This window comes from Pleurodeles waltl, chromosome 10 (assembly GCF_031143425.1).
Source record: "Pleurodeles waltl isolate 20211129_DDA chromosome 10, aPleWal1.hap1.20221129, whole genome shotgun sequence".
NCBI lineage: Eukaryota > Metazoa > Chordata > Amphibia > Caudata > Salamandridae > Pleurodeles > Pleurodeles waltl.
This window is the reverse complement of record NC_090449.1, coordinates 32,151,695-32,169,350: the sequence shown is the minus strand read 5'-3', so window position 1 is coordinate 32,169,350 and position 17,656 is coordinate 32,151,695.

The window sequence follows — 17,656 nt, the reverse complement described above, 5'->3', positions numbered from 1 at the left end:
GACTCCCCGGCAACTGCGAGCCCGTGAGTAGCCAGAGACGACCCCCTTGAGTCCCCACAGCGACGCCTGCAGCGGAAATCCAGAGGCTCCCCCTGACCGCGACTGCCTGTAACAAGCGACCCGCGTGGAACCAACACTGCATCCGCAGCCCCCAGGACCTGAAGGAACCGAACTCCAGTGCAGGAGAGACTCCCAGGCAGCCCTCTGCCTAGTCCAGGTGGTGACTACCCCGAGGAGCCCCCCCTGTGCCTGCCTGCATCGTTGAAAAGACCCCCGGGTCTCCCCATTGCTTTCTATACAAAACCCGATGCCTGTTTGCACTCTGCACCCGGCCACCCCTGTGCCGCTGAGGGTGTACTTTCTGTGTCTGCTTGTGTCCCCCCCGGTGCCCTACAAATCCCCCCTGGCCTGCCCCCTGAGGACGCGGGTACTTACCTGCTGGCAGACTGGAACCGGGGCACCCCTGTTCTCCATTGAAGCCTAGGTGTTTTGGGCACCTCTTTGACCTCTGCACCTGACTGGCCCTGAGCTGCTGGTGTGGTAACTTTGGGGTTGCCTTGAACCCCCAACGGTGGGCTACCTTGGACCCAACTTTGAACCCTGTAAATGTTTTACTTACCTGTGAAATTAACCTCTACGTACCACCCCCAGGAACTGTTGATTTTTGCACTGTGTCCACTTTTAAAATAGCTTATTGCCATTTCTGCCAAAACTGTACATGCTATTGTGATTATTCAAAGTTCCTAAGTTACCTAAGTGAAATACCTTTTATTTGATGTATTACTTGTAAATCGTGAACCTGTGGTTCTTAAAATAAACTAAAAAAATATATTTTTCCATATAAAAACCTATTGGCCTGGAGTAAGTCTTTGAGTGTGTGTTCCTCATTTATTGCCTGTGTGTGTACAACAAATGCTTAACACTACCCTCTAATAAGCCTACTACCCCCTTTGTTACAGCGCCACAGGGCATCCCAGCTAGTGGAGATACCCGCCCCTCCGGTCACTGCCCCCACTTTTGGCGGCAAGGCTAGTGAAGATAATTAGGAAGACAAGGAGGAGTCACCAACCAGTCAGGACAGCCCCTAAGGTGCCCTCAGCTGAGGTGACCCCTGCCATTAGAAATCCGCCATCTTAGTTTTGGAGGATTCCCCCAATAGGATTAGGGATGTGTCCCCCTCCCCACAGGGAGGAGGCACAAAGAACAGTAATCATTGGCTAATGCCCTCCCAGACCTAAACACCCCCCTACATCTAGTATTTAGGGGCAGCCCAGAACCCAGGAAATCAGATTCCCGCAACCTGAAATACAAAGAAGGACTGCTGACCTACAAGCCTGCAGAGACGACGGACGGCGACAACTGCTTTGGCCCCAGCCCTACCGGCCTGTCTCCAGAGTCGAAAACCTGCAACCAGCGACGCATTCAACAGGGACAAGCGACCTCTGAAGCCTCCGAGGACTGTCCTGACCCACAGGACCAAGAAACTCCCGTGAGCAGCGACATCTTGCAACAAAGAAGCAACTTTCAAAGAACTCACTCTTCCCGCCGGATGCGTGAGACTTCACCCTCTGCACCGGACGCCCCCGGCTCGAGATCCAGAGAACCAACACCACAAGGAGGACTACCTGGCGACTGCGACCCTGTGAGTAGCCCGAGACGACCCCCTGGACCCTCACAGCGACGCCTGCAGAGAGAATCCAGAGGCTCCCCCTGACCGTGACTGCCTGTAACAAGGGACCCAACACCTGGACCAAGCACTGCACCCGCAGCCCCCAGAACCTGAAGGAACCAAACCTCAGTGCAAGAGTGACCCCCAGGCGACCCTCTGCCTAGCCCAGGTGGTGGCTGTCCCGAGAAGCCCCCCCTGTGCCTGCCTGCACCGCTAGAGTGACCCCCGGGTCCCTCCATTGTTTCCTATTTAAAACCGGACGCCTGCTTTGCACACTGCACCCGGCCGCCCATGTGCAGCTGTGGGTGTGTTTTGTGTGCCTACTTGTGCCCCCCCCAATGCTCTACAAAACCCCCCTGGTCTGCCCCCGAAGACACGGGTACTTACCTGCTGGCAGACTGGAACCAGAGCACCCTTGTTCTCCATAGGCGCCTATGTGTTTTGGGCACCACTTTGACCTTGGCACCTGACCAACCCTGAGCTGCTGGTGTGGTAACTTTTGGACTGCTTTGAACCCCTAACGGTGGGATGCCTATGCCCAGGAACTGAGACTTGTAAGTGTTTTACTTACCTTAGAATCTAACCATTACTTACTTCCCCCAGGAACTGTTGATTTTTGCAGTGTCCACTTTTAAAATAGCTTATTGCCATTTTAACAAAGACTGTATATATTGCTTTTATTCAAAGTTCCTAAAGTAGCTAAGTGAAATACCTTGCATTTAAAGTGTTTACTGCAAATCCTGAACCTGTGGTCCTTAAAATAAACTAAGAAAATATATTTTTCTATATAAAAACCTATTGGCCTGGAGTTAGTCTTTGAGTGTGTGTTCCTCATTTAGTGCCGGTGTGTGTACAAAAAATGCTTAACACTACCCTCTGATAAGCCTACTGCTCGACCACACTACCACAAAATAGATCATTAGTATTATCTAATTTTGCCACTACCTTACCTCTTAAGGGGATCCCTTGGACTCTGTGCACAATATTTCTTAGTTTGAAATAGTATACACAGAGACAACTTCCTACAGGTCTCATGTGTAGTCTGCAATCTGGGACCAGCGGGATGCATGACAAGATCATTCCCAGTAATGATTTGTAGGTGTGAACTGGAATGCACTTTTTTACTGAGAGCTTGCGTGCTAAGGTGTTCAGCTTTTGTTTCCTCTCTTGAGACGGGTACACCTTGCTGTGGACAGTGTCTAGTACCGCTCCTAAGAAATGTAATTTCTGTGTGTGGTCGAAGCAGCGACTTCTGGTAACTGATGGTAAGTCTGAGGTCTTCGAACAACTGGAGGCAAGGGGTGGTGTGGCGTACCACCTAGGCTCTTGAAGGTGCCTTGATAAGCCAGTCGTCGAGATAGGGAAACACCTGTATGCCCGACTGGCGGAGGTGCGCTGCCACTGGAGCTAGCATCTTTGTAAAAATCCTGGGGGCTGACTTCAAACCGAAGGGAAGGACACGAAACTGTAGATGCATACCAGCCACCTTGAACCTGAGGAATTTGCGATGGTTGTGGTGTATTGGAATATGAAAATACGCATCCTGGAGGTCTAGGGATGCAATGTGGTCTCCTGTATTTAAGAGGCGCAAGATGTCCTGCAGCGTTGCCATCCTGAACAACTGCTTCTTTAGGAAATTGTTCAGTGATCTTAAGTCCAGAATGGGGCGCCAGTGTCCTAAAGGTTTTTTTTACCAGAAAGAAGCGTGAATAGAACCCCTTGTTCCCGTGAGGAGTAGGGACTAATTCTATTGCCCCTTTGCGCAGCATCACATACACCTCCCCGAGGAGTTGCTTTAGTCGTGGAGGTGGTGGGCCTGACGGAAGGATGTTCGGTGGTCTCTGTATGAACTCCAGAGTATGTCCCCTGGCCGCTATATCTAGCACCCACCTGTCAGATGTTATCTCTGACTATCGAAGGAGGTGAGAAGTGATGCGACCCCCAATATTCATGGCTCTGGTAGCAGAGGAAGCTGGTATGTTCGGTTGGTCATTGCATTCTGTCAGTATCTCTTCTACAGGCAGTCGCTCTTCCTTTCGCTGGGTGCCTGTAAGCAGCGGTAGGTTACAATCGTTAATGCTGCTGTTGCTGACTGTATTGCTATCAGGGTCCTGCCGAGGAGGACTGGTACTGGGGTCTATACTGGTGGAAGCCACCCTGAAAGAAGTAACTTCCTCTACCCATTGCTCCACGCAAAAGGCTGTTTCCTGTACTGAAACGTACCTAGTGATTTAGCAGTGTACGTATCCGTTTTGATGGTTTGTAATCTACATGCTTCCCAAACAGGCTTTCTCCATCAAACGCCACGTCCAGAATCCGGCTCTGAACTTCCGGACTGAAGGAAGTCGACTTCAGCCATCCCTGTCTACTTAAGACCGCTGCTATGCCAGTTGTCGGAATCCTGTCAAGGAAATGTCGATTGAGCAGTCTATGACTTCAGCCGCAATCCGCTCGCCCTCCTGCAGAACCTTCCTTGCTTCCCCCTTCGCATCCTCCGGCAAGAGGTCTAAATAAGCAGACATGTCTGCCCACATCCATACCTTCCTAGAATGGTCAAGGAGTTAGCCGCCTTCACTGTGATCGCCGCCACTGAGGAAAATATCTTACCAATATTGTCCAGCCTCCTTCCGTCCTTATCTGGAGGTGATATAATAAGCGCTGAAGGGTTCTTAGATCTACGCTGCGCCGCTTGAGATATTACCTAATCCGGTTTCGGTTGGGACACTAAGCAGGCTAGAGTATTATCTGGGGCTTTGTACTTCTTTTCCAGCCTCGGCATCTGAGAAGGCACTGTTGCTGGATTTTTCATTGCCTTCAACCCCTCCTGCCCTAGGAAATCCACTATCAGGATAGCCCTCACTGATCTCTTTGCTGGCTCTTTGAAGTCATATAAGAAACAATCTGTTTCCTGTGTAATAATGGGCAAATCAAATCTCTGCCGCTCTGTCCATTAAATTATGAAAGCCTTGTATGTCCTCCGGAGGTAAATCAACCGGCCCTGCTGGCAGTGGTGAAGGTGTGGGGATGAGGTAGTCATCCCATTCACTAGGAGGTGCCTCCATTATTTCACCTTCTTCCCTCTCGTCATCTGTAGAGTGATGATCCTCCTGTGATTGGTAAACAAATGGGACGCTTCTCTGTGGTGTTCCCGGGTGACTGGTCATAGGAGTTTGCAGAGACGTCCGCTGGCTGTACTGCCTGGATGGTGTTACAGGCGTCGACGGAGGAAACCTTCGATAGTAGTCCTTCAACATACCCTGGAGATCTTCGACTAATGATCTAGGCATGGGAAAGGAAGGTTCTGCCTCCCCTACTGGGTATGATGAATCATGTTGGAACGTAGTTGAGGAATAATTGGGCTGTTCCTGTCCTTGATTCTCCTCATCCAAGTCTTGACATTTTACATGCAGCTCTGATGGACTACTGGCTGCGCCAAACATTCCATCATCTTGAGAATAAATGTCCTTGTCATCATCTAGAAAGTGCTGTGGAGGATATGGCAACATCTTACTCGGAGAAGTATGTCTTGGGCAAATCAGCGATGTTTTATTCCCCATGGTGATAAAAGAAAGAGGAAGGAATCTCGCTGAATCCTGCTGCACTCCTAACTCTCCGGAAGATGGTATCATCGCCGACGTTTGCACCGACGACATGTCCAACATTGCAGTCGACAGTTCAGTCTTAGTCGTCGACGGTCCTCTCATCAACAGTTCTTCTCTCATCAACGGTGCGTCTCTCGTCGACGGTGTCTCTCTCGTTGACAGTGCCTCTCTCATCGACAATGCCTCTCCCATCGACGGTGCCTCTCTCGTCGACGGTTGTCTCGTTGAAGCCGGTGTGCTCGTCGACGGTGTTCTCTTTAACTTCAACGACAGGTGTTTCGTTGACGGTAGTGCCCCCGTCGTCGGATGGACCACCGACGCTTCCGTCGACGACGTTCTCATCAACACTGCCTTTCAATAGATTTTGGCAGTGATGATCGTCGCAGATGAAAGCGGTGATGATGTGACTATCATTAGAGATACCGCCATTGTAAACGTCGGTGTCACCGTCATCGCTGTGATCGTCTACTCTTTCGTCGATGGGGTCGTCGTCGATGGGGCGTCGTCGTCGATGGGGCCTTTTTGGCAGCCTCTGAGGAGAGTCTTACCGGGTCCTTTTTGGCGACAGGGAAAGGGAAGCACTTTTAGTGGCTGCCTTTTTTCCCACAGGCGTAGTAGGCTCTGAGCGAACCTTTATCAAAAGTTTTGCTGACCCTGATGTAGCAGCCTCTAAGCGCCTATGCTTCTCCACAGCTCCATATTTTGACTACTTAGCCACTTTCTTTGGTGGTTCTTCAGGCAGTCTTTCTTTCTCTCCAGATCTTTTTAAGGATTGAGAAGCATGAGATGATGTTTCACTCTCATCTGAGGATGGGTTCTCCATGGCTTTCTGTCTTTGTAGCCACAACAGAAGCCTACCTTCGCGGTACTTGAGGGTTTTCTGACTAAAGGTGCGACAGATCTTACAATCTCTCACCTTGTGGTCTGGATGCAGGCAGTAGATGCAATTCCTGTGGGGATCATCCACGTGTAGTCTCTTCTTCTAACAACTGCCAGTCTCTGAAAATACCTTTCTTAGTATGTTGAGACATATTGTCACCTGAAAACTGGGTTTTCTGAGAGAAAAAGTCCTTTCAGAAAGATAAACTGAGCAGAGCTCAGGGGGGCTCCCTTTCACACGACGTGCGGTAGAAAATCTGAGGGAAAGAGCTTCTGTTGGAAGTATTCTAGAAGGTGTTGACGCCTGATTGGCTGTGCCTCAAGTTTGGGTCTTTTTTGTAAAAGGACATGGATAGGCTATAAAAGATCCTTTTTGGGCCTTTAGGGGCTAGTGTGTAATGTTTACTGCTATATGTATTTGAAGTTACCGTGAGGCTCCCACCTCGATGACGGGGAAGATTCAAGCATGTGAATCTATGAAAGATCCAATGCTGGAGAATTTGATTTTCTATTCCATTTTGGTGGCCAGGAGGGAAATATGTTGAAAATAGATGGTGAATGCCCCCCCTCTTCTTATGTATTGGCTTCAGGCTCTCTTCTATGCTGAAGGAATGAATTTGGAGGTGGGAGGTTTAAATAAGAGGAAAGAGGAAATGTGGGCCCCCTTGATTAATTGGGAAAGAGGTCAAGAGAGGAGATAATAGAATAGGAAGGGTCTAAGATTAGGTTTTCGCAGATCAATGTCCAATGATTATTCCCCCCCCCTCGCTAGATTGGTTGATATGATTACCTTAGCTACCGCTCAATTTCTATATGAGAGGAATTGGGGGCACCTTGGCATGATCAACTTCATTCTTGAGAGGGTACAAAGAGCAACTATGTGGCTGATTTAGGAGTTTTGGAGGTGTAAGAGGACAAAAAAAAACATCTGAGGGAAGGAGCCTCTCTAGAGAGTATTCTAGAGGGTGCTGGACCCTGATTGGTCATGAGTGTCAACATCAGGGCAGTGCGCGCTCTACAGGCGACAAGAATGCAAAACCCCAACAGTTTCAAGCTAACATAATTTATGCATTGTGATGATATGATGTTGTTTAACCTTTTGCATTGCAGAGTTTAATCTTAAAGACTTATGTTCAGCATGCATATAAATACTATTCACATGCTATGTACTGCTGCAGGTTTCCAGACTGTGTCAGGGTGTGGTCCCTTTCCAGGGCCTTCTAGAAGCTTTCCCTGCGGCATGCCTAGGTGTGGTTTGTGGGCTGGGCCAAGACTCTATATAAGGAGACAGCCCAGCTCCACGTGCTTACTATTCAGAGGTCCCGGTGCAGAGCAGCAGCAACTTCCTGAGCTCCTGTTCCGGTGGCCTACTTTGAACTTCCAGGCCTCTGCCCTTCATTTTACATTGGTGATCCTTAATCAGGGCGGTAAGACGGAGGTTGGGCTGGGCCCCCGACCCCGTTATCGAGGATGCTCAAGTTCTTGGGCCTAATTCTTGCATGACAAACAATTTTACTCTTGCGCATGTGAATGTGCGCTTGGGCGTCTCGTGGCATTTGAATGCTGATACTAGAATCGCCAAGACGCGCAATTCTTTTTCCGCGCTTAATTCATGTTATTCATTGACAGTTACATGGTGGCACTGGAATCGGCAAGACGCGCAATTCATTTTCTTGTCATTTAACCCTTGATATTCATTGTGCGCTACCAATCCTGGGCAGTTACATGGTGGCATTCGAATCGGCAAGATGCGTGATTAATTTTCTTGTGATTTAACCCTTGATATTCATTGTGCGCTACTATTCCTTGACAGTTACATGGTGGCATTCGAATCGGCAAGACGCGCAATTAATTTTCTTGTGATTTAACCCTTGATATTCATTGTGCACTACCATTCCTTGACAGTTACATGGTGGCATGCTGTAGGAACTTGGCTCTGTATTTACTATTTCAAAGTAAGAAATAGCATGCACAGAGTCCAAGGGTTCCCCTTAGAGGTAAGATAGTGGCAAAAAGAGATATTTCTAATGCTCTATTTTGTGGTAGTGTGGTCGAGCAGTAGGCTTATCAGAGGGTAGTGTTAAGCATTTGTTGTACACACACAGGCAATAAATGAGGAAAACACACTCAAAGACATTTCCAGGTCAATAGGTTTATGTATTGAAAAATATCTTTTCTTAGTTTATTTTAAGAAACACAGGTTCAAGATTTACAATCAATACTTCAAATGAAAGGTACTTCACTTAGGTATCATAGGAACTTTGAATCAGCAAAATAGCATGTACATTTTTGGCAAAAATGGCAATAAGCTATTTTAAAACTAGACAGTGCACATTTCAACAGTTCCTGGGGGAGGTAAGTATTTGTTAGTTTTGCAGGTAAGTAAACCACCTACAGGGTTCAAAGTTGGGTCCAAGGTAGCCCACCATTGGGGGTTCAGGGTAACCCCAAAGTTACCACACCAGCAGCTCAGGGCCGGTCAGGTGCAGAGGGCAAAGTGGTGCCCAAAACGTATAGGCTTCAATGGAAAAGGGGGTGCCCCGGTTCCAATCTGCCAGCAGGTAAGTACCCGCGACTTCGGAGGGCAGACCAGGGGGGTTTTGTAGGGCACCGGGGGGACACAAGTCAGCACAGAAAGTACACCCTCAGTGGCATGGGGGCGGCCAGGTGCAGTGTACAAACAGACGTCAGGTTCGCAATAGGTTTCAATGGGAGACCCAGGGGTCTCTTCAGCGATGCAGGCAGGCAAGGGGGGGGGGGCTCCTCGGGGTAGCCACCACCTGGGCAAGGGAGAGGGCCACCTGGGGGTCGCTTCTGCACTGGAGGTCGGATCCTTCAGGTCCTGGGGGCTGCAGTGTCTTTACCAGGCGTCGGGTTCTTTGAAGCAGGCAGTCGTGGTCAGGGGGAGCCTCTGGATTCCCTCTGCAGGCGTCGCTGGGGGGAGTCAGGGGGGTCAACTCTGGCTACTCACAGGGTCACAGTCGCCGGGGAGTCCTCCCTGTAGTGTTGGTTCTCCGCAGGTCGAGCCAGGGGCGTCGGGTGCAGAGTGAAAAGTCTCACGCTTCCGGTGGAAAATGTGTGGTCTTTAAACGTTGCTTCTTTGTTGCAAAGTTGCAGTTTCTTTGGAAAAGGGCCGCTGTCCTCAGGAGTTCTTGGTCCTTTTAGATGCAGGGTAGTCATCTGAGGCTTCAGAGGTTGCTGGACCCCGGGGGATGTGTTGCTGTTGCAGTTTTTCTTGAAGTGGGGAGACAGGCCGGTAGGGCTGGGGCCAAAGCAGTTGGTGTCTCCGTCTTCTCTGCAGGGCTTCAGGTCAGCAGTCCTTCTTCGTCTTCAGGTTGCAGGAATCTGATTTCCTGGGTTCTGGGGTGCCCCTAAATACTGAATTTACGGGTGTGTTTAGGTCTGGGCGGGCAGTAAGCCAATGGCTACTGTCCTTGAGGGTGGCTACACCCTCTTTGTGCCTCCTCCCTGAGGGTAGGGGGGCACATCCCTATTCCTATTGGGGGAATCCTCCAAAATCAAGATGGAGAATTTCTAAAGGCAGTGGTCACCTCAGCTCAGGACACCTTAGGGCCTGTCCTGACTGGTGGGTGACTCCTCCTTATTTTTCTCATTATCTCCCCTGGACTTGCCGCCAAAAGTGGGGGCTGTGACCAGGGGGCGGGCATCTCCACTAGCTGGAGTGCCCTGGGGCATTGTAACACGAAGCCTGAGCCTTTGAGGCTCACTGCTAGGTGTTACAGTTGCTGCAGGGGGGAGGTGTGAAGCACCTCCACCCAGAGCAGGCTTTTGTTTCTGTCCTCAGAGAGCACAAAGGCCCTCACCACATGGGGTCAGAAACTCGTCTCTCAGCAGCAGGCTGGCACAGACCAGTCAGTTTTGCACTGAACGATTGGGTAAAATACAGGGGGCATCTCTAAGATGCCCTCTGTGTGCATTTTTTTATCAATCCAACACTGGCATCAGTGTGGGTTTATTATTCTGAGACATTTGATACCAAACTTCACAGTATTCAGTGTAGCCATTATGGAGCTGTGGAGTTAGTTTCTGACAAACTCCCAGACCATATACTTAATATGGCCACAACTGTACTTACAATGTCTAAGAACAGACTTAAACACTGTAGGGGCATATTGCTCATGCAGCTATGCCCTCACCTGTGGTATAGTGCACCCTGCCCTAGGGCTGTAAGGCCTGCTAGAGGGGTGACTTACCTATGCCACAGGCACCATTTTGTGTGCATGGCATCCTGAGGGGGATGCCATGTCGACTTTGCCTTTTTCTCCCCACCAACACACACAATCTGCAATAGCAGTGTGCATGTGTTAGGTCCCTTAGGGTGGCACAACATATGCTGCAGCCCTTAGGGACCTTCCCTGGTCACAGGGCCCTTGGTACCACTGGCACCTTTTACAAGGGACTTATCTGTGTGCCAGGGGTGTGCCAATTGTGGAAACAATGGTACATTTTAGGTGAAAGAACACTGGTGCTGGGGCCTGGTTAGCAGGGTCCCAGCACACTTCTCAGTCAAGTCAGCATCAGTATCAGGCAAAAAGTGGGAGGGTAACTGCAACAGGGAGCCATTTCCTTACACATTCGAATCGGCAAGACGGGCGATTCATTTTCTTGTGATTTAACCCTTGATATTCATCGTGCGCTACCATTCCTGGGCAGTTATATGGTGGCATTTGAATCGGCATGACGCGCAATTCTTTTCTCGTGCTCAATTCATGTTATTCATTGTGCGCTACCATTCCTTGGCAGTTACATGGTGGCATTCGAATCGGCAAGACGCGCGATTCTTTCCTCGTGCTTAATTCATGTTATTCATTGTGCGCTACCATTCCTTGGCAGTTACATGGTGGTACTCGAATCGGCAAGACGTGCGATTCATTTTTCTGTGTTTTGAAATCACAGTGTTCATTATGCGCTACCATTGTAAGGCATTTATGTGGTAGTTTTCGAGTTGACAAGTTGCGTGATTTATTCCTCGAATCTACGTTGTGTTATCCATGGTGCACAATCCTTCTATGGTGTTTACTACCTATGTGGAAATCTGCAATGTGCGCAATTCATGTTCCGACAATTTGAGAGAACAAAAAAGGCCAGAGTTCTAGATGTAATGTTGTGTGTTCCAATATGTTTTCTCGAAAAAGATTCATATGATGGTTTAGAAATTATTCAGATTGTTTCCTGATTCTCATGCAAAGGAAAGTACTTGAATTTGAAAGTTTCATTTAACCTTTCTTGATTCCCTCACAGGTATCCAGTCATTTTGAAGCCTAGTCATTTTAAGTCTATGCTTAGGTTATTCATGTTTTTTCAGAATGACGATGCTTAGAGTCATAGCCTAGTACTGATTTCATGAGATGCAATTTTGATGTTGTGTGTATTAACCTTTTGCTTCCTACAGGTCTCCTTCCCAGCTGTTCCCTTCCTAATCCCCTTTTCCCCACTTGGACTCTCTTAGACTGTGTGACAAATCTAATCATAGTATTGGAGCTGTATTGTGGTGGAAGTGTTGGGAACGTGCACAGACCCCGAGGATCTGGTGACTCTGACAATGAGTCAAGTTTGGTTCTTTTTACAAAAGGACAAGGATAGGCTATATAAGCCATTTGATTAGCATTATAGCCTATGGACATTTTCTTGTGTTTACTGCTTTTTCATGTACCGTGGGACTCCCACTTTGACGACGGGGATGATTCAAGCATATGAATTTAGGAAAGATCCAGTACTGGATAAAAGACCTGACCTATCTGTCACCTATGGGGTATGATGGGATACTGAGGGTAGTGTGCAGTTCTTAAAGGCATGGTGCCAGCTGCATTAGCTGAAGGTATTACTTGCAGCCTATTGGCTAATTCTGTCCTTTATTTATTTTTCCTTTTGAAGAAAGATTGTGAAAGTTTTGCTTTGTTCACCTATACTATATGGTGATTTAGATGAAAGTAAATGTTTTCTTTTTTAAAATGAAAATAACATTTGGACTCCTTAGTCTGATTATAGGCTGCAATTGCTGTGAGTGTAAATAATTTTTAGATATATGTAGGTATAGATACATGTATTTCATAAGTGCACTGGGGTCCCCGTTGTGGGCCGGGACTATCCAGTGTTTATGACTATTGATGAGGATCCCCTGAAAGAGAACCCAGCATTTCCCACATGCAGTGCTCCCTGAGCTTGGATTCAAAAGGCCCCGCTAAGACACAAGCACAGTCTGCTCAACAGTAATTATCAACCACAAAGAATGGTCTCAGAAGGACGCAGCCAAAAGGCAAAATCATTTACCCCATGACAACAAATTAACTGTCACAGCAATAGAAAAGAGGAAGCCACAATCTGGAGAACTACATTTATCCCACTGAGCTCATTGTATGTTTTGTCATATCCTGTTTTTATTCCCGGGACTGTAGATCTTGTAGTGCATTAAAATGCTATGAAATTAAACAGGATGAGAAAAGAAATGCGTAATATGAAGCCTCCGTTGTATGTGATAAAATGTGTGCTTCACAACTTTACGTAATTTGTGCTCTGCATCTCGTCCCGTTCTTGAAATCCCCAGAATATATAAAGAACTCATCTGAGGGCACTCCTTTAGCTATCTCACTGTGAGACTTCAGAACTCGTTACCTGAAGGCAGAAACAAGACAGAAAGCCACCTCTTATACAGCAAGGCTCTCAAGAGCTTTTTTCTGTTAAACTTTTGCCTAATGTGTCAGTTTCCCTTTGTTTTATATTGCTTTTTCCTCTTGGTGCCAGGAAACTATTTTAGTAGGAGTGCTCTGTAAAATGAAGAAAGAGAAAGAAAAATGAAAAAAGGAAGAAAAGAAGGAAAGAAAGGAAAGAAAAGAAAAGAAATGAAAAGAAAAGGAAGACAGAAAAGGAAAGGTTACTTGCCTGTAATCCTAGTTCTTCAGGGGAATCCCCATTAAAATCATAGGAACTGAACACGCCTTAGTTGTTCTTTAACTCGAGATACCACGGATACGTATCTAGAGTCTATTAACTATTTGTGTCCCTTTCACTGGGGGAAGGGCTTCGGGGAGCTTCCTGTTCTTAAGATTTAATCGGAAATTCCTCTGAAGGAGAAGGAAAAATATCTTAGCTATCCTAATGAAATGTTATGAATCTATTAAGGACATGGAAGCAAGGATTATGTCTAAACTTCCTTTCCTTTAATCAACAGAAGCCAATTCATTAGATTTATAAACAACTACAATTACCAAGAGTGACTGAGAAAAAGTTAATCTAAAGAACAGAGAATGTCATAATAACAGCTTCAGTCCAGCCAATCAGGGATCAATGTTCGCCTCCTGTCTCCACTGCCCCTTTTGTCACATGAGTCATGCAACTCCTCTATTCTCACAAATCATGTTTTCCTGTTTCAGTTACTGGAAGAAAATGACTTATTACCAAAGCGTTCACAAATTGAAAATCTGTGGAAAAGAATGTTATTTACATCACAAGTCATTATATCAATATAATATTACCATGCATTACATCAAAACAGTACATAAAAGCAATACTTACTAGTCACGGGGAGGGTTGTATGGGTTTCAAATCCCCTTGGGGGAAAAATCCTTGCCTCAGTGTCCTTAATATAATTTAAATTTTCTGTTAGGAAATCTTTCATTCTATGTCACAACTGGAGACGAGGATTATGCTAGTTTAAAGGTCGATCACCGGCTGGAACCATATCAGCACTGAAACAGAACCATTTAAAGGTGGAGTCAAAGAACCAGTCTGCTGCATTCATGATATCTTCCAGGCATGCCACCAAAGAAAATGTCTTGAAAGCCACATCGCCTCTAACAGAGTGCACTCCAAAGATTTTTTAATCCACTCCAGCTTCCTTCATAACCTATGTGTGACCCATCGAGCAATGGAAGTGGAGGAAACTGCCTTGTGGGGCGTCCAGAGAGCAATCAAAATCTGTCCGCATGGATGACAAAACTCCAAAGACATTTTTTCATAGGCCTTGAGGCTTTGAATGACACACAGCTTAGAGGAATCCGGAAACACTGAGTATTCAATGCCCTTCATGTTAGATTTTGTGGCCTGCTAATTGTGAAGGGCACCCCCGAAGGTGAAAAAGTCCTCCCAGTGTGTCTAGGGCTCTAACATCTAAGACTCTTCTACAAAACACCAAACAGACCAACAGCCAATTTGGTGAATGCTCTTTCCTTGACAAGAATCAGTTGGGTTGCCAGGATAAAAGAAGGCTCCTAGTACAGTGGTTGCGGGGGAAGGGACAATCTAATCCCCGGCATGAGCCTATACACAAAGGGATGCTCACGACCAGGAAGATGTTTGGCAGATATAGCAGAGCAAAACTGTTGACAGGTCAATCGGTCAGTCTCTTCTGCGCCAGCCTGGCCAACAAATTAAGTACTTGCACTACATCTGCGCCCACAGGATTGAAACCCCATTACAAACACCAATGAAACCATAGAGTCCAAGAAGATCTGTTCCACCTGACTGTGCTGTCAGCCAAAGACCGGGATAAGAGAGCCTCAGCCTGTCTCGAAAGGCCCAGGACAGACCATTGACTCCAGTAATCCACAACGCCATCAGGTGCAGGATTCCCTCTAGTACCATCTGATGTAGTATCTGATCCTGGTTGAGAAGAAGAGATTGGAGAGGGTTTGGAAAATCCCAAGAAAGTTCCAAAGGAAACTTACAGCAGAGCAGCAAGTGGCACCTGATACAGGCAAGTGTTACCTGTTGAGCCACAACTGCAGTTGTGTGGCGTTATTTGGAGATGCTAGAAAGCTATTGCTATGCAAAAACCTTTGTGGGTCCACTCTCTGGCTCCTAGGGATAATCATAAGATGGGGAATCTGTGGGAAGAAGTACTTTCAAAACTAGTGGCTTCAGTAGTGATCATAGTTATTCTACAAATAGATCCATTTAGCCATCTGCCACTTCCTTGATCTGTGTTACTTCCTATTTCCAGTGTTCTCTTCTTCCTTATGTTGCTTGCCATGCGTGTTAAACCAACATTTTTTTGCATGTGTCGTTATTTTTTCAATGTGAATTGCTTGCTAGTTGTTTCTTTTTGGTGGGCAGGTCTGTTAACAATCTTTATATGGATTTTACATATTTAAAGGTTGAATATCTATTAGAGGTTATGCAAAGGGGCTGTTTTTTTCAAGTCGAGCATGCAAGCATTTTGACCTGTTGCAAGTATTGTGGGATGTTACCACGCCCACCTCACCCCCATCACTTTCACTCGTTTGTGGGCTTGCCCTTTAAAAATGCTTTGATATAATTGGTAAATGTTTTACCTCTGTCCCGCCTTGGGGAGGTTTTGTTATCACCTTGCAGACTGACCTTGTTACATGGATTATTGCGCAACTGCAGATATCTTTGATTGTGAGCAAAATACTTTTTCCTTTTGTGTCTCTCCTTTGCATTTATGGCAGCCATGGCGCTTTGAATCAGCTCGCTTATGCCAACTAATGTTTTACTTTTCATTTTCTGGTTGAGAAAGCTGTACGAGAGTTGTTTCCACCATGTGCCTCACCAGTGGGGTACTTGGCGGAAAGCATACTTGCCATGTCTTCTACTGATTCTTACTGCAAAAAAAGCCTACACTGCTATGTTTAAGTGTGTTGCTTATTGGTAATATTCCCTCCTCGCTTATGTGTTTTTCATCTAGCTAGACACTGCAGAGTCCATTTTATGTGGCAAGAAAAGTTCAGTTAGCAATTTACGACATCAATAGCTCTAACTCAAGCAAATGCGACATCAATAGCTCTAACTCAAGCAAATGTGAGACCCATTGCCTTGCAAATGCTTGATTTTGTTTCTGTACTCTTTTCTTATTCAATTGCACTTTTTCCTTCCTTTGGAGGTTCGTAGTCATGCAAATGATTTATATTGGCGGAACTTAGGTCTCAGTTGGCAAACGAATTCTGCAACTTCTGCCATATTTTCTCCATGTTTTGTTCACTCTATATGTGAAATTACTTTAAATTTGCAGAGTTTGTTAAATATAAGTTGAACTGGTGGCCTGCCTTGCAGAGATTGACTGTCGAATATGGATATCCCTTCGGTTTGGGCAAGGTGACGTGAACGTTTAGAGCAAAATACTGATGACCAGCAGGAGAACTTTTGTCGTAACTGCAATGTCAGTTGACATTTGTTTTGTACTTCATTAACAAATATCTGGGCATCGCCCTGCTGGGCATGCAAAATATGCATCAGATGGCCATCCCTAAATATGGTTAATCCTCTGGCGCCATGATCAGATAAGATAGCTAAGTGCTTGATGGGCTGCCAGGACCTAGGTTTCCAACAGCAGATTCAGCTGATGATATGCCGTCTCTGAAACGTAGCTAAACGAGGTAACACAGGTCTGGCGAGTCAGAAGTCCCACCAAATTACGGTGGGGCATTCACTCTGCCAAACTCTAATTGAGGGCCTAATTAAGGGTTTTGATATTCTGTAAATGTAAATTATGCATGCCAAATTTGCAGATTTCCTGAATCTTTACATTATACGATTCTGTGGGGTTTTTCCACCTCCGGAAAGACTGTTTTGCATAGAAAACAAATGGCTGAGAAACAGTCTCCTATCAGTATCTCATGTGACTTTTTTACGAAAGGTAAACTCTTATGGGGAAAAATCCATGAATCAAACAGGCAAACCACGTTTTTTGTCAAAAGCGCAGTTTTGCAAACCCGCCATAAAACCCCAATACATTTCACACAAAAACAGGTAATTTCACACATCCCTAACAAAGTTTGATAAACCCAGGTTTGATTGACTGGGTCCAATGAGTTTAAACAGACCAGAGTACAGTAGATAAGGAAGCATTAGCATTCCATGTACCTACTCTTAAACATGTAAAGTATTACAAGGGCCCTACTCGACAATCACTGATAAATTACTCTGCGAGGAGAAAACATCCACAATAGTATTAAATGCTTCGATATTTATTAGTTTCTATTAGTTATAGGATTTGGTTGACTATGAATCAGGTCTGTCGAGATTTCAAAAGTGTCCACAGATTATCTGAATTTCAACTGAGCCTTTATTTAACTACTACTTGTGTTTTAGTTCGTGGGGTGTGTAATTGATGTGTTCAATGTTCACATTCTGTGTGTGTTTATCATTTAAAAAGGTGCACCTATAACGCTGTTAAGTTGTTTGAACAGCGAGCCACGCTCGTCTATGGTAGTTATTTTTAGTGTTATCCGCACACACACAGTAGCATTGGGTTTCAGATCACTACACATGCTCTGTCCGTACGCTGTTCCGCCAACCATAACTGGAGAGGCGAGCATGCTGAATAAGCAAAGGGTTTCCTATATAAGCAGGACTCTTTGTTCCATCGGTGTCAGTTTGTGGTGAGTAAACTCTGTTAGGTACTTAGGGTTGCGTGTTTTACCTTAGCAACATTACGTGCATGTACCACTGATACAAGAAATGTGCTGTTTTTTTTTTTTTATCATGAGCGTACAAATAGCATTCAAAAGTCTGTTACAATGTGAACTTG